At 37.1% G+C, this 26,587-nt stretch overlaps 1 protein-coding gene and 2 pseudogenes across 2 annotated transcripts in view; 2 read left to right on the top strand and 1 right to left on the bottom strand.

Annotated features, from left to right (window-relative positions):
- The window catches only part of ANKRD46 (ankyrin repeat domain 46), a 39,443-nt gene extending 13,193 nt beyond the window's left edge, over nucleotides 1-26,250 (bottom strand). The window contains exons 1-2 of one of the 2 annotated variants that reach the window (XM_069466172.1): nucleotides 26,199-26,250; nucleotides 25,493-25,583 (exon numbers count right to left, since the gene is read on the bottom strand). The gene's annotated coding sequence lies outside the window, so the exon portion shown is untranslated. The remainder of the gene's footprint in view (nucleotides 1-25,492; nucleotides 25,584-26,198) is intronic. The other variant, XM_069466170.1, reaches the window with a different exon arrangement.
- Nucleotides 19,786-20,488, top strand: LOC138381380 (thyroid transcription factor 1-associated protein 26 pseudogene; annotated as a pseudogene).
- LOC138381379 (heterogeneous nuclear ribonucleoprotein A1-like) lies at nucleotides 20,910-22,228 on the top strand (annotated as a pseudogene).
- Nucleotides 26,251-26,587: the final 337 nt, after the last annotated feature.

Raw genomic sequence — 26,587 nt, 5'->3', positions numbered from 1 at the left:
GTGTGTGTATCAATAATTTGTTCCTTTTTTATTCCTAAGTAGTATTCTATGGTATGGAGGTACCAGAGTTTGTTTAATAGTTCACCTACTGAAGGACATCTGGTTGTCTCCAGTTTTGGGCTTTATGTTAAAGCTCTTGCAAATATTTGTGCACAGGTTTTTATGTGAATGTAAATCTTCGTTTCTCTGGGATAAATGGTCAGGAGTGCAAGTATCGGGTCATATGAAGGCCTAAAGATTTTGACTGAAAGACTGTTGAATGTGAATGTGCCTCTCTCTCCCATGCAAAAAAGATGTGAGGTCATTTTTCCAGTCATTTGTCTGGTGTGAGCTTATTTATGGAAGACCTTGTACAACCAAGCATGTGGAAGGGCACAGGTGGATGCCCTGGTGTTAACCAAAGGGAGTATTTAATAAGAACCATTCTACAAGCAGAGTTAGAGGCACTAATATGAGTGTAAACCGTGAACTAGCATCTTTCAAGATTCACTCAGGGCTGAGTGTGTTCCTCGATGAATGAATGTGAAAGCTAAGCATAATGAAGGCTGCTCTTGGAGGTGGAGAAAGGAGGAAAGGAAGAGATGTGGCAGTCTGACTCTCCTGAAAGGGGCAACTCTAGGAATGTACCACTGAGAGGCCGTTTTTCCTATTGTCAGATGCTGCTAAGAGGACTTGGCTACTCCACCCAGAATGTGTCTGGAGCTGGTCTGCCTGGCTTTGAACCCCAGCTCAGCTACTTACTAGCTGTGTGACTTAGCACTCAAAAAAGAATAGTTATTATCCTCCCTAGGCTGGTGCAGTTCTGGAGAGACTGTCCTCTCCTGTACTGAAGAAAGCTTGTGTAGTACATTGATCTCCTGCTAACAGAGCCACTTCTGGCAATGGGGTGACATCTACTGGAGAGTAAAAACCTCCAAGAAAGAAAAAAAGAACTGGTTCCTGGCAGAGAAAAAAACCATATGGCTCAGTACAAGAATAGTCAATATGGAAATCCGTAAGCCCCAGAAAACATGCTGGTTGTTAACCAGGGCCATGGTTCATAAAGGATAGTGTCCATAAGGGACAGTGTCCATTGACTGGTTCAGAGGCAGACGAGCTGGGATTGTGAAAAGCAGAACTCCAGGGGACGGGTTTTAGAGAACACGGGCAGTCTAACATTTAAAACTCTTCACTTTGTGCTCTGTGGCACTGCCCGTGAGACTTCATGAGGATGGAATCATTCATCTTTTGGGATGAGGCAGTCACCTAAATCTCAACAAGAGCTCCTAATGTCAAACAGTGCTTGTCTCAACCTAATGACAAAATAATAATGAGGTTTTTGCGAAAGCTTATGATCCAATGACTTGATGGAAAGTTCTACTATTCTTTTTCTTTTGTATCTCAAACTCTGGATCCACAATCTTAGGTCAATCTACACAACTTTAAGATAGTATTCTTGATGGTTAAGAACTAAGGAAGAGAACATGTTCTATTTTATTATTAATATATAATTATATCATAACTTTAAGTTGTTCTCCTATATCCACTATCAATAAGAATACATGATGTACTGATTTATTTTTCATTTTGAAAAGTCATTGGGAAAGGCAAGACCCAGTGCTACATTCTTGGTTCAAGTGAACTGACTATATTACGCCTCCACAGCAATTCTGATTAGAGGTCAAAGCATCAGACATTTTAGCAAAACACAAGGAAAAAATGGCACAGCTGGAGAGATACTTGGTCAGATCTTATTACCCTCACCATTTTCTAATGTCAAAGAAAAGTGCTAAAAACTGAGAAAATGAATAATATAAAGTAAATGGAACTACAAAATCTGGATTCTCTATATCCCTTGGTTATTCTTACCCTTTTAAAACAATACAGTTGTTTCAAAATATAAAATAACGTCAAAGAACCATAAAACAAGAACTTCCAATGAAGTTATTGAATCCTAACTGCTAGTACTTTAAAATTACTGTTCTTAAGACCTGAGCTATGCACAAATCCACAGATATTGGGGAAGGAAAAAAGCCATGTTTAAGTGGGAGCTAACAGAGGTGTACACACAGGCACAAAGCGATATAAAGGACACGAGAAACCACAAAGGGGGGCAAGCGGGAGAGTGGGTGTGGGATAAAAACTTACCTATTGGGTACAATGAACACTATTCTGGTGATGGGCACACCAAAAGCCCTGACTTAACAAATTAACTGCCATGTGAGTTGTATTTAAATCATGCTAGTTTTGAGGCCAGGGCCTCCTGAAGCATATGAAGACTCAATTCTCTGAAACAAATTCAATAAATATGTCTCGAGTCACATACAACTCAAGCGTCATGCAGTGTAAAAACTGATTCCAGCGTAGCGTGAGTTGCATATAACTCATGCACAGAAAACAGTAACAAACTTTTCATTAAATTAGAAAGGATCATTTTGTTTTTGAAGTTTTTATTCTATTTTCGTAACAAAACACTGTGGCCCCAGGGCAAAAAAATTTTTTTCTAGTGTGACAGTCAATGTATTAAGCATTATACAAGATATCCATGTAATAAAAACACTTGTACCCCCTTAATAAAAACAAATAAATAAAAAATAAAGCAGGGGAAAAAAGGAAATAGAGCTGTGAGCAAGCAGGAATTTTAACAATTAAAACTATAACTGGCAGAGTAGGGCTTCATATTTAGTCTATATTTCCAATGAGCCATGCTCCTCTATACAGTTATCAAGAAAATCAGGAGAAAACAGTTACTGTAAAACTTCGTTGCTTGCCCACAATTGTCCTAAAGCTCTTGCCAGACCATGCTTCTAGAAGGCAAGAAATGGGTCTGATTTTTCTATATATCCTGGCAGATTGTATGGTGCCTGGTACATTAATTTTTCTTGAAGTTTAGACCTGGGAGAATCCCATAATTCTTTATTGAATGTACATTTAATTAAGTTCATTGTCACAGAATTTTAAAGTAACATTTATTCTTATGACTAGTTCTGTAGTTCACTGTAAAAATTTTTAGTCATATAAAAATATAGAAGAAAATAAAAGTTACACATAATCCTACCAACTAGAAATAATTATTACTAATACTTTTTCTTTCTTTTTTTTTGTTTGAGACAGAGTCTTACTCTGTTGTCCAGGCTAGAGTGCCGTGGCATCAGCCTAGCTCACAACAACCTCAAACACCTGGGCTCAAGCGATCCTCCTGCCTCAGCCTTTCATGTAGCTGGGACTACAGGCATGTGCCACCATGCCCGGCTAATTTTTTCTGTATATATTTTTAGTTGTTCATATAATTTCGTTCTATTTTTAGTAGAGACGAGGTCTCGCTCTTGCTCAGGCTGGTCTCGAACTCCTGAGCTCAAACGATCCCCCCCACGTCGGCCTCCCAGAGTGCTAGGATTACAGGCGTGAGCCACCGCACCCGGTCAATTACTAATATTTTGAAGCTATAGTCCTCTAGCTCTTTTCCCCTAAGTGAAGATACATATTTAATTCATATTATACATACCAATGTTAAACTTTTTTTACTTATTGTATTATGAACAGCCTTCCATGTTACCTGTGTTCTGTAACAATTTATACAGAACACGGGTAACATGGCCCTCTATGTGGGTTCTGAATCCATGGATTCACCCAACCATAGATTGAAAATATTCAACAAAATTTGCAATTGGATAAACATGTACAGACTTTTTTTCTTGTCATTATTCCCTTAAACAATACAGTATAATAGCTATTTACATAGCATTTCACACTGTATTAGGTAGTATAAGCAATCAAGTATATGGGAGGGACCAGGTATAGGTATAGGTACTATAGGTTACTAGTATAGGTAGTATAGGTACTATAGGTTAAATGCAAATACTACACCATTTTATATAAGCGACTTGAGCATCGGCAAATTGTGGTATCTAAATAAGGTGCTGAAATCAATTCCCCATGGATACCAAAGGACAACTGCATTCTATTGCATGTATGTGCCATAATTTTCTTACTGTATTCCTTAGCATGTTAAAAAAGAGTTTGCTCTATATTTTTCCTATTGCATAGATTCAAATTCATTAACATTCTCAGCTAATCAAATGCAGATAGTCTAAAAGAATTTTAAAATAATCTTTTTGGTCGAAATGTGACTATCATAATGGGTTCTTAGGCAATGTATTTAAAAGATGTGACACAGATGAGGCTGACTAATGGATGGCTATGGAACCAGTCTCATTTCTTTATGGGTAATTTTACTGTGACAGCAATCTTGACACAATGCTTTCTTTGCTCACTATAACACTTGCAAAATTCTGGTTTATATTTAATAGTTCATAGTACACTAGGCTGGATTTAAGATACTTAGTTATCTATTTCTTTTGAAGATTGTATCAGAAGTGCCTAGGAAATAAATTCTCACTGATCACATGGCTAGGATTCTAATTTTTAACCTTCGAGTTATCTGTCCTAAATAAGGACAAAATATGTGAATATTTACTTTGGGTTCTTAAAAAAGGAAAAGGGTCACCATCTTTCTGAAAGCATGGTAGCAAGTAAATAAAAGGAAGGACTAAGAACACTTTCCTTTCAAGATATCCCAGTACTATGAAGAACATTGGAAGGAGGAAGATTATTAGTAGAACCCTCTGAATTTCATTTCCAAGGCTCAAAAATAATACAAGTTCAAAAAGAGCAATTTTTAGATAGATCTGGTTCCACCACAGACACGGTTTTACTTTATATCAAAATCTGTGGAGAACTCACATTATGTGGTATTTCCAACACTGTAGTCTAATTGGTTGTGTCTAAAATTATTAAGTTCATGATATCATCAATGCCAAGCTATCAATAAATTCATAATTATAATTAAAACTTCATTAACATAGTAAAGGTGAGGTTAAAAATTTGAACTATGTGAATTACAGAATGATACTTACAGAAAAGTCAGTTCATTATATTAAGTTCATATAATTAAAATGAGGTTAATCAGGTATTACTTAGTAGATGTTCTTAAGGAACTAAGGTCAATGAAAAAGGAAGAAAGAATTTCTTGTTTTCATGTTTGCTATTACTATGCAAACAATTGCTTAGCAACATTTGAAATACACAATATTTGACACTGATGAAGTTATACTTCGGGCACTGTCCTGCGTGTTTTTCCTGTAATAACTCATTAATCCTCACAGAAACTCTATAAGGTAAGTACATACTATCATTATACTCATTTCATGAGTTAAAAAAAACCCAAATCAATAAATTTGTTTTATAAGATTCTTTTTTGTTTAATGAATTGGTTTAGCAAACCTCTTCATCAAAGATTACATAAGGGGAAACATACTCTAGTGTATACATTTCAAATTAATTCTTTACAATCATTTCATTCAAAGTGAACTTCTTTTTTAAACTTCGGGAAAACAATATCTGGAAGCGTTTCTTACTTTATAGGAAACAGTCTAGCACACATATGTTGAATTAACTCTGTAATCATCTCATACAAAGTAAACTTCTTAAAGTGTGGAAAAATAATAATAAAATATTTGGAAATGTCTTCTACTTGACAGGAAGTAATTAAACTCCTAGACTCATTATTCTCAAGTATTTCTTACTCGTTGGGATAAGAAGAAAATACTTACCTAAATTTTTATTTCTCCAGGAAATCAAAAGACACCACACAAGAATTCCTGATATATCCCTGACAATGTTTATATTACTTAACTAGTACTTGTTTGCATTGTTAGAGTTTAGGTACAACTCAACTTTTAGAAAAGATATTGCATTAGAATAAACCAAAATTAACTATTCACAAAAGGAATATTGGTTATTTTGGATATTTTATTTTATTCTAATAACTTTAGTATTTTCCAAAATCTTTACCATGTAATTTTATCATATTTAAAATTCTTAGCAAGAGAATTCCTCCCTTGGAAGTTTCTGGTTTATAATCTATAATTATAAAATAAAGATATTAAGTAAGCACTGGGAAGTCAATATAAAGTCTTTCATGCATATGTATTACTTATGTAATAGAGTTATTTAATTTTTTAAAAAATCAGTTTTTTCTAGCTACAACAGAACTTTATTTATGGCCTAATGGTGCCACCTTGTGGCCTACCTGGATTTCAAGTTCAACTACAGCATCTATCTAGTACAGGTATAAAGCAAGGAGAGTATCTTTGAAATTTATTTTTTTCATTTCAATTACTTATTATAATTCTCCCTAATTGTAATTTTGTGAAAATCCAGGGTTAGAATGAAGTTAAATTTTCCTTTTAAAAAAAGTTTATCCACTCTAGCCTGGGCAACAGAGTGAGACTCTGTCTCAAAAAAAAAAAAAAAAAAAAAAAGTTTATCAAGAAATTAATAGCATAAATATGATTCCAGGCCTATTCAGAAACCTCAACCTCATTAAACCTACCTTACCAGACTTAATTTATATGGCAGATTTAATTTATATAAAGTGCTACTTAAATGGCATTCTTACTTATTCATTTATTCAGTATTGTTTCAAAATATAGGAACTATAATTTTTGCAAACTATTCCTTATTTTCTAAATAGTCCATAAAATTTAAACCAGACTTCACCTCAAATAAGTTTGAAGACATATGAGATTAACTGTGTTCTTAGAAGAAACTTAACTCCAGTCATGTGTCATTTAGTGACAGGGATACATTATAAGAAATGAGTCTTCAGGCGATTTGGTTATTATATGAACATCTTAGAGTGTCTTTAGGTTCTTACACAAATCTGGATGTGTCTACTACACATCTAGCCTATACATGACCGTATTTCCATGAAATTTTTAAAGCTGGAAGGCCATCCAGGATTATCTAACCAATCTCATTATCTTACAAGTAAGGACACTGAGAACCAGTAAGGCTACAACTTTACATCCTATTTTACATGCTACCCTCACCCCCTAAGGTTCTAGTCCTAGTCATGATTCATGGTAGAAATGTAAAATACAGAGGTGTGCCACATAATGACACTTGGGTCAATGATGGACCACATATACAACTGGTGGTCCCATAAGATTATAATATTGTATTTTTACTGTACCTTTTCTATGTTTAGATATATTTACATACACAAATACTTATCACTGTATTGCAACTGCCTACAGTATTCAGTGCAGTAACATGCTGTACAGGTTTGTAGCCTAGGAGCAGAGGCTATATTACACAGCTTGGGTGTATAGTGGTCTACACCATTTAGGTTTATGTAAGTTCACTCTATGATGTTTACACAACATGACATTGCATAACAACTTACATCTCAGAACATCCCTGTTGTTAAGTGACACATGAGTATACATCAACTTCAACATAATGGTTTATTTTTCATAATTCCATTGTAATCTGTACCCTTCCATGTTCTAAATTATGTGCTAGATGGGTGCTAGCATGTACTGCATCTTTCATGTGGAATGTACATTCTGGTGACATTGGGTGGACAAGGGCCCTCCTCCCTAGGTTATACAACCCCAGAGAGGATCTAGTAGACTTCTCTGATTGCGTGTGAAACTATGCAAATCACTTTAGTTTACCATGATGTTTACATTTATGGCCTGGGTAGAACTTTGAAATTTAGAACTCCTTATATAACCTTATTAGACCTACATCCCACCTCACCCACTCCAATCTCTAGGAGCCCTTGCAAGTAAGAAGATATAAAACAAAAAACAACTGGAGAGCTGACTGAGGAGCCAACTTAGCCAAACAGCCTTTTAAAAACAGCATGTTTATAGTACAGACACACAAGTTGAGAAATGGTAGAATGACTCACCATATGGATTAGATATTAATATTTCCTCTTTCCACTGGAAAAAGTGAGATTTAATGCTGAGGACTTTGGTAGGAAGGAAATAAATAGTCTTATATCTAAGAGAGTTGAGGAGTATCTGAGGCTTTAAAGGGAGTCTTGGCCAGGCGCGGTGGCTCACGCCTGTAATCCTAGCACTCTGGGAGGCCGAGGTGGGCGGATCGTTTGAGATCAGGAGTTCGAGACCAGCCTGAGCAAGAGCGAGACCCCATCTCTACTAAAAAATAGAAAGAAATTATATGGACAGCTAAAAATATATATAGAAAAAATTAGCCGGGCATGGTGGCGCATGCCTGTAGTCCCAGCTACTCGGGAGGCTGAGACAGGAGGATCGCTTGAGTTCAGGAGTTTGAGGTTGCTGTGAGCTAGGCTGACGCCACGGCACTCACTCTAGCCTGGGCAACAGAGTAAGACTCTGTCTCAAAAAAAATAAATAAATAAATAAAGGGAGTCTTTGGTTCTTTTCCTGCTGTCTCTCCTTTGAACCTATTTTGGGGAGGCATCTTTTGATAGAGAAAAGAAAGTAGGAGCATATGCTTAGAAATGGCTCAGGGTTCAAGAAAGAAAAATAGGGACTCTCCCCCCCCCAAGGTTTTCTAGCCCAGTTTACAAGGATAAAAATAAATAAAAGATTATAGGCAGAAGTTGTACTTTTTGGCTGGAGCTTTCCTCATGCTGCCACTTAGGAACCTAAGAGGTGGGGCAAGAAGCGGGAAATGTCGATGTTCTAAAGCAGAGCTGCATTAGCAGTCCTGGTGCTTCTTCAGTAGAACAATAATTTTGAGCAGAAGACAATAAATTATAGCAATTCTCCTTCTGATTGAGACCTGGCCCCTACACACAGCCTCTCCTATTAAAATAACATATCTGTGAGTTGGCTCACTTATATGTGTGTACTCAGAGAGTTCTGGGAAATCTTTCAGAAATGGGAACAGAGGACAAGTCCCTATATCAGTTTCCCATGGAACTATTTTTACAGACTGCCCAGAGACCTACCAAAATGGTCAGTGACTATGGATCTCAAATTTTAACAGCTAAGTGGTTCTTTCAGATTTGCTGTTTTCCAGAAAATATCTTTTAAATAAACAGTTTTTTTTTTTAAACAATGTCAATTAAATTTTCTTTTTGGTTTTTTTTTTTTTAAACAATGTCAATTAAATTTTCTTGCTAGTTCTGGCAAATACAAACCTTATTTTCCTTCTGGTTCTTATTCTCAATCTCTCAATACTATTTAATATTTTGTCATTTGCTCTATAACAAATACTAAGGAGATTTGGAATAATATGGTAAATGCATTTTTAAAAAATTCTCTATTCCTGTACATAGAGGCACTATAATACTGTTAAGAATTTTCAAGTTTGAACAACTGGTACTTAAAATTTTTTGCCCATGTACTCAAGAGAACTACATTAAGTAAAGATAATTATGATAGGAAAATTGTTCTTTAAAATGATATCTAAAGATAATGACTTTATAGTCTTAAACAATAGACAGCAGAATAGCTTCCTTATATTTAAATAAATAAAACAAATTAGACTCTCAGAATTCACAAGCTTTGGATTTGGGGAAATGATCTGTAATATGAAATCCCTGGTATCTTAAACTGTAGAGCAGTACAAGAACACAGATAAAAAACAAATTAAAGGCAAACTTTTAGGTTCAAGGTTACTATTAAATTTACCACTAATATTTTAGCATATTTCCCTCAGTGATACAAATTCAAATAAATCTAAAATACTTTTATCCAAATACACTGTCCTTTCATACCACTTCTCTTTTATCTTCTCTGGCCCAAACTTTAGTTTTTAAATTATATTTTATTAGATGGTTTCAGATCTATAACTTATCACTTAAAAAAGATTAACCCAAGAATTCCTCAAACTTCTTAATGTCAAATATTAAATACCCTTCTCTCTACTTTACTTCAGTTGCTGTTACTTGGACTTTGTACATTTGGGACTTAGTTCCACCACCCAGATCCTCACCCACAAACCTACCTTGGGATCGTCCACCTTTTCTACTCCCTCACACCGTGTGAAATGTTTCTCATTTACGTCTCTCAACCTCTCCTTTACCCTCCTTTTGGCCATCCCAAGCAGGAAGATATCTGTCACCACAGCCGTCCCTAATGCTCTGCAGCCAGTTTCTGGTCTTTTAAGGCTCAAAGTAGATCACTCTCCGTCAACCAGGGAAGAGAATGCCTTGCCTGTCCAGGGGACCAGGACACACAGAAGCAAGCACAATGAGCATAAGGTCGGGGGAAGGGCTGAGCCACTAAGGGGACTAGTAACTGGAGAGAAGACTATAATCAACATCTAGAAGCAATTGAGAATTGGGTCAAACCTTGGTGTCAGGGTTCTGCTAACCCAAAAGTACCACTTCTCTCTCACTCTAGACAAGGCTGAAGCTAGGAAAAATAATCAGTTACATGACCATAAGCCATAAACAGCAAAGGAAGACTCAAGGACTTGAATCAAGAGATCTATGTTCTGTGAATTTATCAAGAATTATTCTTTAGGATAGGCACTGAGTACTAGATACCAATCAAAAGGTTTGTATCAGGTTCTGACTGTCATTTTCTAGGGTACTATCTTGTGTTGTCAAACTCTTTACAAGTCACAGTTTCCTCATTTGCAAAATTGGGATAATGATATCTACCTTACCTACTTAAAAGCATTTTTGTACAGAAGAACTTTAAAAACTATAATGCAATATACAAATATAAAATGCTCTTTTTTTCCCCTTAGCTTCCCAGTAAAAGTTTACCTTAAAAAAACTTCCCCTTGAATTAAGGGTAAAAAAATTTTCATATCTTGGTAACAACAGGTAAAAAGATTTCTGCTCTGCAGGTCAGCAGCAAGGATGGGAGCAACTCTTAGAGCCTGGTGCTCTGCAAGGACAGAGAGATAATAAAAGTACTGTGTGCCGGCACGTGTGCACACACATGGGGCAGTTCTATAAACAGTCCTATATGGAGGCAGTGGCCTCAATATCACATCTAAAACCAAACACTTTTCAAACCAATGGGAGAACATTAAAAAAACAAACAAACAAACAAACAAACAAACCCAGAAACCAAAACCAAACATTCCATACATACACCTCAAAGACACTGTTCCAAAATTCTCTACTAATACTCCCATAGTAACCCAGGCTTCAAATCATCCTTGATGCCTTCTTTTCTCTTGACACCGAATCAGACAAAAAGCCCAGTCGATTCTTCCTTCATTGTCTTGCAAAGTCTTTTTCCTTTCCATTCACACTGCCTCCATTCTTAATTCTTGCTCTAACAAACAATCCTATACATGAAGTTTTTCAATGTCTTCCTAATTGGTCTCTGACTCATTCTCTCTCCTGTCACCCCTTCCCCAGTTAATCTACAGTAGGTTACCATGTTCATTTTATCACCCCACGCTTTGTGAACATCATTTCCAAGCTAAAAAAACTTTTAGTGGCTCCCACGGTCCAATCATGACCATCTACTTAGCCTACTATAATAAACTCCTAACCATTCTCCACTTCCACTTTTGCCTCTCTACAATCCATTCTTCCTATAGGAAAATAAAAATCTTCCAAAAACATAAATCATTTCACATCATTCCCCTGCTTTGAATATGTCAATGGCAACCCAATGCATTTAAAATAACACCCCAAAATAAAGACATATACCAGTGGAACAGAATAGAGAACCCAGATAAAAAACCATCTACCTACACCCAACTGATCTTTGACAAAGCAGACAACACCACACACTGGGGAAAAGAAGCGCTATTTAATAAATGGTGCTGGGAAAATTGGATAGCTACATGCAGAAGAATGAAACAGGACCCCTATCTTTCACCACTCACAAAAAATTAATTCAAGATGGATAAAAGACTTAAATGTAAGATATGAAACCATAAGAATTCTAGAATAAAATGGAGGAAAAACTCTTCTAGACATTGATCTAGACAAATAATTTATGACTAAGACCCCAATGGCTACTATAGCAACAACAAAAATAAATAAATGGGGCTTAATTAAATTAAAAAGCATCTACACAGCTAAGAAATAATCAACAGAGCAGAAAACCTACAGAATGGGAAAAAATATTCGCAATCTATACTTCCAATAAAAGGCTAATAACTAGAATCTACAAAGAACTCAAGCAAGTCAGCAAGAAAAAAATTTAACCCCATTAAAAAGCAGGCAAAAGACATGGACAGAAGTTTTTCAAAAGAAGATAAATAAATGGCCAACAAACATATGAAAAATGCTCAATGTCACTATTCATCAGAAAAATGCAAATTAAAACCACAGTGAGATATCACCTTACTCCTGTCAGAATGGCTTTTATTAAAAAGTCCCAAAACAATAGATGCTGGCAAGGATGCAGAGAGAAAGGAATGCTTATACACTGTTGGTGGGACTGCAAATTAGTACAACCCCTATGGAAAACATTATGAAGATTCCTCAAAGAACTAAAAGTAGACCTACCATTTGATCCAGCAATTCCACTACTGGATATCTACCCAAAAGAAAAGAAGTCTTTCTATCAAAAAGACACCTGCACTTGAATGTTTATTGCAGCACAATTCACAACTGCAAAGATGTGGAATCAACCCAATACTAAAGCAAAATGACAGTCTGGGTATTTCAATACTTACTTTATATAATACGGAAATATTAGCATTAATATTGGTTATTTTATTTTTTATTTGATTTTTTTTTTTTTTTTGAGACAGAGTCTCACTCTGTTGCCCAGGCTAGAGTGAGTGCCGTGGCGTCAGCCTAGCTCACAGCAACCTCAAACTCCTGAGCTCAAGCGATCCTCCTGTCTCAGCCTCCCGAGTAGCTGGGACTACAGGCATGCACCACCATGCCCGGCTAATTTTTTCTATATATATTTTTAGCTGTCCATATAATTTCTTTCTATTTTTAGTAGAGATGGGGTCTCGCTCTTGCTCAGGCTGGTCTCGAACTCCTGAGCTCAAACGATCCGCCCACCTCGGCCTCCCAGAGTGCTAGGATTATAGGCGTGAGCCACCGCGCCCGGCCTATTTTATTTTTAAAAAGATCAAAATTAATGTTTTACCAAGTTAATGTTCAATACATCTCAAGTGAAAAATTAGGAACATTTCAAAACATTGAAAAACACCCATAAATTCACAAAAATGTACGTGTTAAGCATATACTGTCATGCTAATATAAATTAGAAGAACAAAGTAAAATATTATTTTAAAATAACCACATAAGAATGAATAAAATTTAAATAATCACAAGAATTTGAAAACAAAAAAATTTAATTTTTCTAAAGTACAATTTTACCAAAAAATACATTACTAGTATCACAACTGAGTTGTGAGTATAATTTTTATTACTTAGTGTTTTCTTAAATAGACTTTACTTTTTAGAGCAGTTTTAGGTTCATAGCAATACTGAGATTTCCCATAGCCCCTCCCTCCCAAATATGCATAGACACTCCCCATTAATGGGTACATTTGTTACAACTGATGAATCTTCACTGACACATAATTATTACCAGAGTCAATAGTTTACCTAAGGGTTCACTCTTGGTGTTATACATTCTGTGGATTTGGACAAATTTATGATGACATGTATCTATCATTACAGTATCGTGCAGTTCACTGCCTTAAAAATCTTCTGTGTTCCCCCTATTCATCCCTCCCTCTCCCCAACCCATGAACCGCTGATATTTTTACTGTCTCTATAATTCTGCCTTTTTCTGAATGTCATATAATGAATCATACAGTAAGTACGATTCTTCAATTAGTAATATGTATTAAGTTTCCTGTGTCTTTTCATGGCTGGATAGCTAATTTAGTGCTGAATAATATTCCACTGTATGGATGTATCACAGTTTATCATTCACCTACTGAAGGACATCTTGGTTGCTTCTAACTTTTGGCAATTATGAAGAAAGCCGTTATAAACATCCATGTGCAGGATTTTGTGTGGTGTAAGTTTTTAACTTCTTTGGGTAAATACCAAGGAGTGTGATTGCTGGATGGTAAGAATATGTCTAGGTTTTTAGGAAACCACCAAATTTTCTTCCAAAGTAGTGTAAAATTTTGCATTCCCACCAACAATGAATGAGTGTTCCTGGTGATCCACATTCTCATCAGCATTTGCTATTGTCAGTGTTCTGGATTTTAGCCATTGTAATAGGTGTGTGGTGGGATCTCATTGTTTTAATTTGCATTTCCCTGATGACATACAATGTGGAACGTCTTTTCATATGCTCATTTGCCATCTGTATATCTTCTTTGGCGAGGTGTCTGTTAAGGCCTTTGGCCCATTTTTTAACCAAATTGTTTGTTTTCTTATTTTTGAATTTTAACTGTTCTTTGTGTATTTTGGATAGCAGTCCTTTCATCAGGTATGCCTTTTGCAAATATTTTTTCTTGGTTTATGGCTTGTGTTTTTATTCTCTTGACGGGGTCTTCTGCAGAGCAGAAAATTTTAACAAAGTCCAGCTAATCAATTCTTTCTTTCATATTGCATGATTTCAATTAAATGACATTGGAAAAGGCAAAATTATAGAGACAGTAGAAATATCAGTGGTTCTGGGGTTAGGACGGATGAAGGGATGACTAGGCAGGGCACAGAGGATTTTTAGGGCAGTGAAATGAATCTGTCTACTATAATGATGGATACATGTCATTACAAATTTGTCCAAACCCACAGAATATATAACACCAAGAGTGAACCCTAATCATGAAAGAAATCATGCCTTTGGTATTTGTCATCACCAAACCCAAGGTCATCTAGATTTTCTCCTATGTTCTCTTCTAAGAGTTTAATAGTTTTGTGTTTTACATGATCATGTCTGTGATCTATTTTTTGTGAAGGGTCTAAGGTCTGTGTCTAGATTAATATTTTTGCATGTGGATGTCCAGTTGTTCTAGCACCATTTGCTGAAAACACTATCTTTGTTCCACTGTATTGCCTTTGCTTTTTTGTCAAAGATCAGTTGACTATATTTATGTATATTTCTGGGCTTTCTATTCTGTTCCATTGCTCTATTCTTTCACCAATATCATACCGTCTTGATCACTGTAGCTTTATAGTAAGTCTTAAAATTGGGTAGTGTCAGTCCACTAGCTTTGTTCTTCTCTTTCAATATTGTATTGGCTATTCTGGGTCCTTTGTGTCTCCATATAAACTTTATAATCAGTTTGTCAATATCCACAAATTAACTTGCTGGGATTCTTCTGATTGTGATTGCATTGAATCTATTGATTGAATTGGGAAGAACTGACATTTTGAAAATATTGTCTTTCTATCCATAAGCCTGGAATATCTCTCCATTTATTTAGTTCTTTGATCCCTTTAATCAGAGTTTTATAGTTTTCCTCCTATAGGTCTTGTACGTATTTGTTAGAGTTATACCTAACTATTTCATTTTTGGAGGTGCTAATGTAAACGGTATTGTGTTTTTAATTACAAATTCCACTTGTTCATTGCTGGTATATAGGCAAGTAACCTTGTATCCTGAAATCTTGCTATTACTGCTTATTATTTCCAAGAAGTTGTTTTTTGGTCAACCTATTCAGGTTTTCTATATAAATGATCATGTTATCTGCAAACAGTTTTATTTCCTCCTTTCCAATCTGTATACCTTTTATTTCCTTATCTTACCTTATTACATTAGCTCGCCCTTCCAATATGATGTTGACAAGCAGTGGTGAGAGAGAACATCCTTGCTTTTTTCCGGATCTTAATGGGAAAGCTTCAAGTTTCTCACCACTGGGTATGAAATTAGCTGTAGGATTTGTGTGTGTGTGTGTGTATTTTTTATCAAGTTGAAGAATTTCCCTTTATACTAGTTTACTAAAAGCTTTTATCATTAATGGGTGTTGGATTTTGTTAAATGCTTTTTCTGCATCTACTGATATGATCATGTGGTTTTTCTTCTTTAGCCTATTGATGTGATGGATTATATTAAATGATTGATTTTAAATGTTGAATCAACCAGGCATATCCAGGATAAACCCCACCTGGTGGTGATGCATAATTCTTTTCATAAGTTGTTTGGTTTGACTTGCTAATACTTTGTTGATGATAGATACTGGTCTGTGGCTTTCTTTTCTTGTAATATCTACCATGTTTTGGTATTTAAAATGCATTTCTATATAATTAGTGGGATAAAGAGGACATCATAGCAGAAATTATATAATATTTAAACTTAACTACAATATAAAATATACATATAAAAACCAGTGGCGTCCAGCTAACTTAGTAGTCAATGTAAATTTGTAGCCTTCAATACATTTATTAAAAAAGAAGAGCAAAAGTGAGTTAAGAATACCACTTCAGAACAAGAAAAAAAGAACAACATATCAAACTTAAAGTATAAGAAAGAAATGGAAGAACAGAAATCAACAAAAGAGAAAACAGTAGCACTTAAACAACTGGTTCTTTAAAAAACATTAAATATGCAAGCCTCTACTAATAATGATCAAGGAAAGAAATAAAACAAGAAAAAGCACAAGTAAACAGCATCAGGAACAAGTAGGGAGACAATATAGATATAATAAGAGATTTATTTTTAATCATAAATGTATATAATGAATTTTAAAATTAAGCAGCTAAAAATGATTATTATGTCACTTTCTGGGGGTCAGGAATATGAAAGTGGCTTAGCTGGGTGGTGCTAAGAGTCATAAGGTTACAGTTGAAGATTTCAGTGGGGCTATAGTCATCTAAAAGCTTGACTAAGTCTGGAGGCTCTTTTTCAGGACAGCTCACATGCCTCTTGGCAGAAAGCTTCACTTCCTCACTAGCAATGGCAAGAGGTCTCAGTTCCTCACCACACAGGTCTCTCTGTAGTACTGCTTGAGTGTCCTCATAACATGGCAGCTGGTTTCTTTCAGAGTGAGTGACACAAGAGACAAAGAGAAAGCTGCAGTGTCTTTTATGATCTAACCTTGAAAGACATTTCTACCACATTCTACTTGTTTGAAGCGAGTTAATAAATCCAGTCTATACTCAAGGGGAGGGGACTTAGGATCCACCTCTTGAAGGGAGGTGTATCAGAGAATTTGTTGGCACAGTTTTAACACATTGACTGCCTCATTAGGGAAAAAAAAATTTCCCTGAGGCCACAGTGTTTTATTATGAAAACAGAATTTGAAAACAAAACGATCCTTTCTAATTTAATGAAAAATTTGTTATTTTTTTGCTTTCTGTATGTGAGTTATACCTAACTCATGCGGTGCTAGAATCAATTTTTACACTGCACGCCACTTGAGTTGTATGTGACTAATGACACACTTATTGAATTTGTTTTGGAGGATCTGTGCAGTAAACTTTTTTAGTCTTTGTAAATTTGAAAATGGCTTTATTTTGATCTCACTCTCGAATAATATTATATATCAGAATCAGGAGGGGATGTAGTTCAGAGCCAGCTTTTATAAAAGGTGAGTTTGAGCTCTTGTCTGTAAGTGAGATTGAGGCTACTACAGGCCCAATCACTGAGTCAAGTTTGGTTCAGGTTCTGACTGTGAGACTGTCTGAGTCCTCCTACCTTGCTAGGCCCAGCATCTTTAAGTCATTAGATTCTGGCAGGAGTCAACAGCAAGTTTTATTTGGCCTTCTTTTACACTTACGTAGTTTCTACCCAAGGCCCTGTCTTCAAGACATAAGCCTTACTCCAATCCTTTGTCTTGTGTGATGTACTTTTAAGCACCGTCATCTGGCAGGAGCCAAATTCCTGGCTGCCATTGCCCACCTCCAGAACAGCTGCAGCCCCACTCATCACTTTGTGCCTCTACTCTATAGAGATGTTTAACTTATTTATTATTCTGACTATACTTTTTGGCTTTCTCTTTTTATATTTTATCAATTATTGCCATATGCCAAAACATGAATTTAATATACTATTTTGATTGAAAATCAACTATGTGTTTCTCATTTCCTCAGATGCCCAGAGCCTACCTAGAATCCATTCCTACTTTTTCTGTCCCACTGGTACCCAACTCTATTACTCTTTGCTGTTTATATGCTTTGAAAGGGTCCTGACTATTTAAAGCCATGTAACATATTACATCCCCCTATCTGTAAAGGTTTATTTAAAGGTGAGCAGGTGATCACTCCAATAAGACTCTTTGCTTAGAATGCTAAAGCAATCCATTCTCATATTTCCTGAAAATATGGTGTGTAAACAGGACATCTAAAATTGCTTCAATCATTTTGATATATATTTCATAGACAGATAGGAAGTACACAGAGTGAGGCAGAACAGAGAAATAGGGCCAACCCTTGATTAAACCTGAAGCTCATTCTAGCTCATTCTAACTCTGGACTTTTCATATATAGGCATCAATAAAGTCTCTTTTTATAATAAATTAGGTTTTCTGTTACTTAGAACAAAATATCTAAATGACATAGAATCTGAAGTGATCATTACTATTTGATGCCTACTGTTATATGTTTCTGTCATTGCTTTCTAAAAGGGAAAAAAATATTGCTTGTGTTACATGTTTCAAAGGGTGGGATGCAATGATATCTAACTCTCTTTGAGAAAGAGTTGATTTAAGGCCTAAGAAATCTCATGTTTAGCAGAGAAGACTGAAAATTGACAGAGCTGGGTAAATTGTAGAAATTGAATAAGGAGGTAAACTAAAGAACAAGTTGAAAGGATATTCTGAATAAGTAAGTGGAATAAAAATAAGCTTATTGTGGAAAAACCCTTTTATAAACAATCCACAGTTTTTGCTTTAAGAAAAAAAATCAGCGTAACACCCAACACAGCCAAAAGATGCGGAGAGGACAGAGAGACAGATTTAAATTAAAGCAGTGCCATTTGGCTGCTGGAAAAAGCTGACTGATACTAGAACTAACATTGCCACCAAAGTAAAAAATGCCTAGGTAAATTGTTCCAACAATGTTGCACTCAGGATAATTTTTAAAAAATTAAACTTAGGCCAAAGGAAAAAAAGACATCATAATGTAACAAGAGAAAATATAGGTTATTTGGCTGGTTTTAATATATTTACTTTTAAAAGTAAAACATAGCAGAGTACCTTATTTCATGAAGATCCAACGTGGAAAAGGCAGCTAAATAAACCATTTGTTCTTACATTTTTATCTGACTGACTTGGTACTATCCCTAAATAATAATGTGCACAAATCTTTTAACTGATTATACTCAGAAATTTATTAGAAGCACTTATTGGATAGTTTATTGAATGCATGCAAATATCTGCATATGATTTCTTTGACATATGTGTGTTTCGGGCCACATGACAGCTAGAGACAAGAAAACTATCCATTTTTTAGTCAAATGGGTGTATATTTCCGCTTATTGAACATGTTTTGGTCTTGGAATTGTTTTGATTCTCTAACAATGTACTGGCAAGTCAGAAGTTAAATTATTTAAGGCTTCTAAACACTGACTTGGAGGAAGTGCTAACAATCCCAGTGAACAAAGATAAACTTCAGAAAACCTGAACAGCACTAAAATAGAATAAGCATCTATTTAATTTGGAAAATAGCTATTCCTTTGCAATAGATTTTATTTTAGATACAAAATTTAAGTTAATAATTCATAGGTCTGTTTACCAGTTGGGGAAAAAAGGTAACTTATCACAAAGATATTACATAACCATAAACTTAAGTTCTAATAATACTGAAAATGATTTTAAATAGGTAAATCTTTCACAAAGACCACAATTGTGTACTTTTGGAATGTCCACACAAAATCCAATTCTCTATTTTCCTTATAAGAAATCTGGCAAATATCTTTAGTAGAATGGTACTGGTGTGACAAATTCAATATTATAGTGACAGTTTTGAAAGTCAATATGGAGTGAATTAAATAATTATGCACCGTAAAGGAAAAGGTGCATTAGTTCTACATGGAGAAAAGCACACCACTAAAAATTATTTATCATGAGAAATTGAAAAAAATCCAGAAAATACGGTGCTCTCAGGAATATGAAAAAATTAAGAACTCAGCATGAGGAAACAATAGTATTAAGCAGCACATTAGGGGGTCTGTGGAAATGGCGCCAGTGAGGCTGGCACAGTGGCGGTGGAAGGGGGGTTTGGGGATGTGAGGTGAAGGGGGTTCTTTGGTCAGATTCAGGAATAAGAATGTGAAACAGAGGATGTGGCGGCCTAAAACCATTCGCAAGCCTTCGTGGGGAGCGTTCGCGAGGGACAAGGCTTTGCATTTTGAAGAAAACTGAAGATTCAGCAAAATTACAAGAAATTGCTATGAAGGAAAAAGAATTCTCAAACATCACAGGAATCCCAGTTTAAAGATCGAAACCCAGATCATCTGAAACATCTCTATTTAGCTGAAGAGGAACGACTCAGGAAGCAACTAAGGAAAGTTGACCAGGCTCTGTCTGAAGATCAGTGTAGTTTTGACCAGCCTCAGCTAGAAAACCCAAGTAGCAAGACAGTAAAGTCCTTTAATATTCCAAAGAAAAATAAAAAGAAAACAACAAATCAATAAGTACAAGAAGAACATGAACAGGTACAAGCCACGTGTGCTGCTTAGAAACAAGAATTTGAGAGGAGAAAATGAGAGAGAAGAAGCTCAAAAGCACTACAAAAAATAAAGTGGAAGTGTTCAAAATTTTGAGTAAAAAGACTAAAAAGGGCCAATCAAACTTGAATTTACAGGTGGACTATCTCCTTCAAAAAATAACAAGAAAAACATTAAATAAGGTATTTTTTTCCTTATCTGCTGTCTGTTGAGTTCTTTTGTATGTGTAATGGGTACCTCCTAACAATGAACTTGCTTTGTCAATGTAAACTGGATTGCTAAACTGTATTAAATATAAAATACCCAAATATTTTTGTTCTCGTAAAAGAAACTTTTCTATATGTGCTCTACATAATATGACATATTTCTTATTTATTTGCCTCTGAAGGAAGGTTGGCCTGAAGAACTGAAAGAACTTTCAATTTGGGAGATAGGCTCAAGCATGTAATACTTTTGCACCATATGAAATTTGTATGAAATAAAATGTTTTGAAAATTAAAAAAAAAAGGAAGCACACTGGGACTTAGAGACGGTTAAGTTAAATATTATAAAAATATAACAGAAAAAACATCCAAATTGTAAGCAGTAAGGAAATCAGTCATGGAAGAACCTAACTTAAGAAGCTATTAATAGATGCAAAAGAAAAAAGTTTCAAAGGATGCGTGAGACAACAGCTATGACAACTAGAGAGTAGATCCAACCCATGAAAAATTCCCAGAGAAAAAAACAAGAACAAAAGGCACAAACTTAAGCTAAAAAACAAAAAGCAAACAAAAAAAGATTTCAATCCACAGATTGAAAGATCTTTCATCTTTCTGATAAAATTAATAGATTTTAAGAATCAGATATAATCCTAAACTTTGAAATGTTTTAATCATCAAAAATCTTTACAATGCAGCTTTCTGCCCGTGGATGCTGCCGAGGAAGCATCGTTAAAGTCTTTCTTCCCACTGCTGTCATGTCTAAGTCAGTCTCCTAAAGCGCCTGAACAGCTGCGGAAGCTATTCATCCGAGGGTTGAGCTTTGAAACGACAGATGAAAATCTGAGGAGCCAGTTTCAGCAACGGGGAACACTCACAGACTCTGTGGTAATGAGAAAGCCAAACATCAAGCGCTCCAAGGGCTTCGGGTTTGTCACGTATGCCACTGTGGAGGAGGTGGATGCAGCAATGAATGCATGGTCACACAAGGTGGATGAAGAGTTGTGGAACCAAAGAGAGCTGTCTCCAGAGAAGATTCTCAAAGACCAGGTGTGCACTTAACTGTGAAAAAGATCTTTGTTGGTGGCATTAAAGAAGATACAGAAGAACATTGCCTAAGAGACTATTTTGAATGGTATGGGAAAATTGAAGTGATTGAAATCATGACTGACAGAGGCAGCGGCAAGAAGAGGGGCTTTGCTTTTGTAACCTTTGATGACCATGATTCTGTGGCTAAGACTGTCATTCAGAAACACCATACTGTGAATGGCCACAACTGTGAAGTAAGGAAAGCCCTGTCGAAGCAAGAGATGGCCAGTGCTTCATCCAGCCTCAAAGCAAAGGATGGCTAGTGCTTCATCCAGCCAAGGAGGTGGAAGTGGTTCTGGAAACTTTGGTGGCGGTCGTGGAGGTGGTTTGGGTGGGAATGACAACTTTGGCCGTAGAGGAAACTTCAGTGGTCAAGGCGGCTTTGGTGGCAGCCGTGGCGGTGGTGGATATGGTGGCAATGGGGATGGGTACAATGGATTAGGTAATGATGGAAGCAATTTTGGAGGTGGTGGAAGCTACAATGATTTTGGCAATTACAACAATCAGTCTTCAAATTTTGGACCCATGAAGGGAGGAAATTTTGGAGGCAAAAGCTCTGGCCCCTGTGGTGGTGGAGGCCAATACTTTGCCAAACCACTAAACCAGGGTGGTTATGGTGGTTCCAGTAGCAGCAGTAGCTATAGCAGTGACAAAAGGTTTTAATTATTCCCAGGAAACAAAGCTTAGCAGGAGAGGAGAGCCAGAGAAGTGACAGGGAAGCTACAGGTTACAACAGATTTGTGAACTCAGCCAAGCACAGTGGTGGCAGGGCCTAGCTGCTACAAAGAAGACATGTTTTAGACAATACTCCTGTGTATGGGCAAAAAACTCGAGGACTGTATTTGTGACTAATTGTATAACAGGTTATTTTAGTTTCTGTTCTGTGGAAAGTGTAAAGCATTCCAACAAAGGGTTTTAATGTAGATTTTTTTTTTTTTGCACCCATGCTGTTGATTCCTAAATGTAATAGTCTGATCATGATGCTGAATAAATGTGTCTTTAAAAAAAAAAAATCTTTACAATGCAACAGATAGCTGTATTTGCCATGAAAAAGACACATATTATCTATAGTCAAAATAGTATAAATTTGGTATTTACTGTACACCTTGATTATTTTGTATTTGGGTTTGGGCATTAACTTGCTCAGGTCAGAAACAAGAACCTAAATTCATGTCTTCAGGTAAAAACTGTACTCTTTTTATACATTTACTACCTTTTAAACCATGCTGCCTTACTTACCCCATACTATTACTTACTTTCAATGAAGTATCAGTCTCAATATTTTTTAGGTAATAATAGAAAAGTACAGTTTTATTTTGTTACTTAATTTTTATAACAGAAATGACATAAACCAGCATTGTCAATTCTTAATACTACTAAGACAGCATATTTCAAAATAAATCCTGGTTTTCAATATCTATGTGTGTTTTGCTTTTATACAGTTTGTAGCACCTCTAAGTTAATTTTTTAACCTAAGGTAAGAAAAAAAGATAAGTGACAAAAGAACATACTCCACCCAAGCATTTTTATTGGCCTGAAATGTATTATGTAAAAAAAGGACAAGCTTCATTTCATTGCATATTGGTTTTGAAAGTTAATTATACATTAGTATTAGCAGTAGTTGTATAGTTATCTTATTTCTACCAGTCATTGATAAAACAATCCACATCTAGTTGCTAAGTAGCTGAAGTTAGAAATAAAAATTATTTACTGTGAGAATGACTACAGTGCTTTCAAATAACTGGCATATGAAAAATTTACAGCTAACCTCTTTTAAAGAGCTGTCCATTCTTGCAGTCTCCAATTCCTCTCCTCCTACTCTCTCTTGAAACCACACCAATCAGGTTTTCTCCATTACTACTCTCCTGAAAGTGCTCTTGCAACGTTACCAAAGACCTTCCTATGGTCCTGGCCTACATCCTCCTTGACTTGTTCTATTAGCAGAAGGTGATATAGTTGGCAACTTTCTCCTTGAAACATTTTCTTTACATGGCTTTCAGCACTCCATACTTACCTCTTTACCTCCTGTCTTCAAAAGCTTTTCCTCCTCAGTCTCCTTTGTAGTTCTTAAACTCTCCAAAAGCCTCAGGGCTCAATCCTCATTTCCTTGGACTAGGTCGCACAGCCTCCTAGCTTTAAATAACACCCTTCTGCTAGTGACTCCCAAATTTCTACTTCCAGCTGGACATTTCCCTTGAACTCCAGTCTCTGTAGCCCAACTTTATAGACACTTCAAACCTGATTAAAACTAAACTCCAGATTCCTGCTCCACCTATCTCCTCCCAGGCCAGAGCCATGGGGTCATGCTTCACTCTTATTCCCACACTCCACATCCAATCCATCAGCAGCAATACCAACAATATGGCAGCTTCTTACTACCTCTATTACTACTGCCTTGTCTAAGCCACCATCCCCTCTCACTTGGATTACTGCACTATCTCCTTACTGGTCTCCATGCTTCCACCCTTGCCTTTCAGTCCATTCCAAACACAGCAGCTAGAGATCCTTTAAAAACCTTAAGACAGATCCCCTCACTCCTCTGCTCAAAACCCTCCACCTATCCCTCTTCTCACCCAGAGTAAAAGCCAAAGTCTTTGCCAGGACCCATTAGCTCTCTGACCTCAGCCCGTCTTCCCTCCCTCCCCTCAAACCCACTAGTCTCTGTACTGGTCCTCCAACAAGACTGGCAAGTTCTGGGCTTTTGTACGTGCCTGGTGTACTGTTCCCAGACAGCTGCATGACTGTCCTTATTTTTAAACTGCATCTGCTCCTTCCCTGGTGCTTCCTATCCCCCTTTGCTACTTTATTTTTCTTCTTAGTAACTGTTATCATCTGACTGGAGATATTTTAATTTTTAAAAATTATCTTCCTCCAATGGAATGTTAACTCCATGAGGACAAGGACTTCATTTGTTCACTCTTACATCCCCAGGGCTTAGAACAGAGCTTGGCCATGGAAGGCACTCAGTACATACTTACTATATGAAAACTGCAAATGCAAATTATTAAACCCTGATAAGGCTTAGCGCTTTGGGACACTATAATTCTACACTGGGAAATACAATTTCCCTTCTGACAAAGACAGGAACTGTAAGAATCCTTTATCTCCCATAGCAAGTAACACAATTTGCTCTACATAACATGCCCCAAACCTCTTCATTCCTCATCACTTAACAGCCTCTCTCCAATACCTTTCCTACATCTTGTAAAATATTAAATAAACTACTGTCATCAAAAAATCTTTGATTTCTCTCCAGTACCGCTAACATAATATTGCAAAGGCAAAGTAAATTCACTAAAAATGGTATGAAAATACAAATAATGAAAAGTAATGAAGCTTGTTAACAACCAAACCAACCCACGTCTATACCAAATCAAATTGTACTGGAGTAGGACTCCAGTCCAGGCTTAACTTTATTATCACTATAATCTTTAATGAGCAAACATTTATCTCATTAAATGCCTTTTAAACCAAAAAGGAGTTAATATAGGACCCTTGCTTATGGCCATGAAAATTAAGGCTCAGAGAAATCAAATTAATAAACAAACATCTTATAGAATACTACCATGTTTGGACAGATAACAGCAGAACAAAAACTGGAGTGAGATGAGGTTCAAATCCCACTCACCCTTTGCTAGCTTCTAACCTTGAACAAGTTAATTTAGACTCTCTGTGCCTCAGTTTCCTTACCTGCCTGTTGGAATGGTGCCTGATAGGATTGCTACATGGATTAAATAAAGGTACTAGGTGTTAGAAGCACTCGGCAAACGTCTGATATATAATAAGCACAGTAGATAGATAGCTATTACTAGAATATAAAAATAATCCCCACACCACTGATATTACAGCTCTTTAAACTAAGAAGCTCCTAGGTACCACTGTTACTTAAAGACTGAGAAGTGTTACTATCCAATGGTATATTTTTACCTTATTATGTTCTGTAGCCAGTTCTGGACACCGTGGAACGTTTTAAGGAATAAAATGTCTTTTTTCTCGAAGCAGAGCAGTGTTGGAAAATCTGGAGAGAAAACGATCTGCTTCTTAGCATCACGTGTCAACCAAGAGTGGAAGTTTGTGATTACCTGAGCCCTAAGTGGACAGTGTGCAAATCCTGTTTTTTAACACAGGCACCACCTGGGGCCATGTGTCACTCTGGACAGCTCACTCACATCTCAACAGCTTCTACTGACGCCTACACTGCGTGCGGGCTGCTTTTACTCTGCCATGCACTTTCCATGCTAATGCTGCCAAAGCACATTTTTCACCCTGGCCTAACAACAAGACGTGCGGCCGGAGGGTTCCGCGCTGACCTCTGGATTAACCGCGAGCAAGCGCACCCCAGCCGCGGCCCGCTAATCCAGGCTGGCACCTCCGGCTGACAACCACAGTTTTACCCTGCGAAAGCAAACGAGAACCCCCGCAGGCCTTTTCCCGGCCCTCCCGAACAGCACAGCCCGCGGGGAAGCCACCTCGGACCCGCGGCGCTTCCTCCGCCCGGCTCCCTCCGGCCACCGCGGAACATGGAGCCCCGGCGCCCCCGCCCCCGCCCAGGGGGCCTCCGCTCTTCAGGGCCGGCAGGGGAGGTATCAATGGCTCCCGCCCAGGTGCTGCCCACGGGCCCTGGCCCAGGTACCTGCGACTCAGACGAGCAGCGGCGACAGTGGCACCACCTCCCGCTGGCGACGGCGGGCGGAGGGGGAAAGGCCAGCCACGGGGGCAGTCGGAGCCTTCGCTTGGCCAGAGCGGCCTGGCGCCGCGGCAGCCGGCGCGCCCCCTGCAGGTGGGCTGTCCGCACGGCAGCCCGGCCTGCTCTGGGTCAGAGACTCAGGAGGAGCCCGCTTTCAACCAGGGAAGGTGCCCAAACTGCGGCTTTCGGAGAAGACAAGACAGCCTTTATCCGATCCGAGTTCGGGAGCATTTTGCACGGTTCAAGTCCTTTTTTCTAAATACACATCCCACCCTCTCAGCTACAGAGAGGCTTCAAAGGCAAAGACAGTTTTATGGTGCTATAGGTATGAATTA

Source organism: Eulemur rufifrons, chromosome 3 (genome assembly GCF_041146395.1).
Source record: "Eulemur rufifrons isolate Redbay chromosome 3, OSU_ERuf_1, whole genome shotgun sequence".
Classification (NCBI taxonomy): domain Eukaryota; kingdom Metazoa; phylum Chordata; class Mammalia; order Primates; family Lemuridae; genus Eulemur; species Eulemur rufifrons.
The sequence above is the reverse complement of the archived record's forward strand: the minus strand, read 5'-3'. Positions and strand labels throughout refer to the sequence as shown.